Consider the following 2,689-nt stretch of genomic DNA (forward strand, 5'->3'; position numbering starts at 1 on the left):
GTCCCTTCCAGCCCAAATGTCTATGAAATCTATGAAATAATTGGTGGCAGCAGAAGTCCCTTGATATGAGGATGACTTCTCACTAGATGTTGAAGGAAGACACCTGTGCATGTCTTTTTTTAACATGGGGATGCCATTGTACATCAGCAACCACACAATACATAATGGAAAGGAAATCTTAATATGATGGCAAGGAAAATCTAGACAATTGGAGGTTTCCACTGCAGCCTTCATCTTGCTTCATCTGCCTGCTCTGCTGTCGAGGACTTTTATTTTTATTTTTAAGCCTCATTTTAACTGACAAGGGAAAAATACCCGTCATAGATGAAGTGATGGACCAGACTGTCTGGTACATCTTAACTCTCTTAAGTGAAGGCTAGTTGGGGGTGAACAATGATAGGTTTAAGTTATCTTTTCAGCCTCCTTGTTCTGGAACTTGTGGGTCTCCTTGTACAATTCAGAGCAGTTCCAAGGTTATTCTAAATTACACCAGATAGAAATGGTCCTTCAGGGGCTATTTTTACTGGCACATTGCATACTGGCACAATCTCCCACCCACAGTCTATTCCCTGCATTGGTCAGAATGGGATCTGGTATAGAGGTGATAAACTGGCCCTGTACTAGGTGAAGAATTTTCTTCTGAGACAGGATATTGTGTTGGGACATGCTATACTCATTTTGTAATTCTCTCTTAAAAGTATGAAAAATGTTACTGTATAAATTATAATCTATGTTAAAATAACACAATGATCTTGTTATAAAGCCAAATCAAAAGCTAAGGACTCCCATTTCAACCCAAACTCAGTAATACCAAAATATTTTTGTAGCACTTTTTGTAAGATCAAATATGATATTACTCTCAATTCCCTGAAGTTGTAAGCATAATGGATGGAATGAAAATCAACTCTGCATATGCTTCCTGGGTTTAAGCCATGCTCTTACATGCACTTTAGGCTCATTTTTTGTTGTTGCGTTTTTTTATAGGAAAAATCAGAAAAAAATCCCTGTCACTGAAGAAACACATGCAACCTTGTCCCTGAAATTGTGACGTATCCTTCTTTTCAACAGAAATCTCTCCAGCTTTGTGGGCTTCAGGGCTGGGTTGACATATAGGTTCTCAGAAAAATATTAAGTGTGGCTTCTGTGGGCGCATCCAGACAAGTGCACACACAGGGTCATGGATGTTTGGGTCAGTAGGGACCTCACCAGATCATCGAGTATGACCCTCTGCCCTTGGCAGGAAAGAGTACATGTCTAGCCTCCTATTAAAGACCCCCAAGATAGGGGAGACCACCACCTCCCTTGGAAGCCCATTCCAGATTTTAGCAACCCTTACTGTAAAGAAGTTCTTCCTGATGTCTAACTTAAATCTGCTGTCTGTCAGTTTGTGGCTGTTATTCCTAGTTACTCCAAGGAGTGCCCTGGTAAACAGAGCTTCTCCTATTCTTTGCTGTCCCCCCCCTCCCCCGATGAATTTTTAGGTAGCCACAAGATCACCTCTCAGCCTTCTCTTGCAGAGGCTGAAGAGATCCAGGGCCCTCAATCTCTCCTCGTAGGGTTTTGCCTGCAGGCCCCTAACCATATGAGTGCCTCTGAACCCTCTCGAGGTTGTCCGCATCCTTATTGAAGTATGGTGCCCAAAACTGGATGCAGTATTCCAACTGCAGCCTGACCAATGACACATAAAATGGAAGTATTACCTCCTTGGACCTGTTTGTCATGCAGTATATGGTACCACAGACCCATCTGAGGTGTCACAAACTACATATACTGCACATGCAGGCACTCATTGCACTGCTAATTTGCAACATGGTGGGTTTTTCTAACACTGGGAAATCCTGGTGTCAAAAAAACCTGTGCCTGAAAAAAGTAGGGCAGTGCCTGTGGTGGCAGTGGGCAGCGACCAAAACCCGGGCATGGTCGACCAGATCCACACTATGGCTGGCGGCCAGGCTCCATGTGCCAGATCACCATAGCTGCACCCCAGGAAACCCCCAGAACCCTAGGTAAGGCTTCTGGGGCCAGCCCAGGTGCTGGCTCCTACCTCTCCTACCTCAACCAGAGCAACTTGCCACACAACAGAGCACGTGTGTGCCAGTGTTCCTTGGGGATAAGTATTCCTTAGAAACAAGTTCCTTGTTTGTCTCCTGGGAAATGCATGTGCATGCTTATCTGGATGCACCCTGAGGGGGCAAAGGAAGGACCAAAAATGATAGATGATGATAATTGATTTACATTATTAGTTTTCATTGGATGGATGGTGAAAGAGAGGAAGCTTAAGAACAGGGAAAAAATATTCTGGTCAAGGAACATAGACCAGAATTAGAAAAGCCTACAGACTTTTTAAAGATATCTCTACCCCCATGCCATTCAGCTGTGTCCAGTCATCACTGCAGATTCCACAATGGCAGGTTGTCTGGGATTTTAAGCCTGAAGTTTGGATTCCAGTATTGTGCATCCTTGACACTAAAGAAAAATAATAAAAAACAAACAAACCAGAAGGCAACATTTTTACATATTTGTCACGAGATTGGGTCCCTATGGATGGCCGTGATCTCCCAAGGCCCATGACCGTGCCAATTTTGGTCTGATGGGCACCCTCTCTTCTCGCCTGCCACATCTTGATGTAAAATGAAATGTAGGGAGGCTGCCTTCATGTCCAGTTGGACATGGTCCTAATGGATTTCCC

This window comes from Gavialis gangeticus, unplaced genomic scaffold (assembly GCF_001723915.1).
Source record: "Gavialis gangeticus isolate Ggan-Ray unplaced genomic scaffold, GavGan_comp1, whole genome shotgun sequence".
Lineage (NCBI taxonomy): Eukaryota > Metazoa > Chordata > Crocodylia > Gavialidae > Gavialis > Gavialis gangeticus.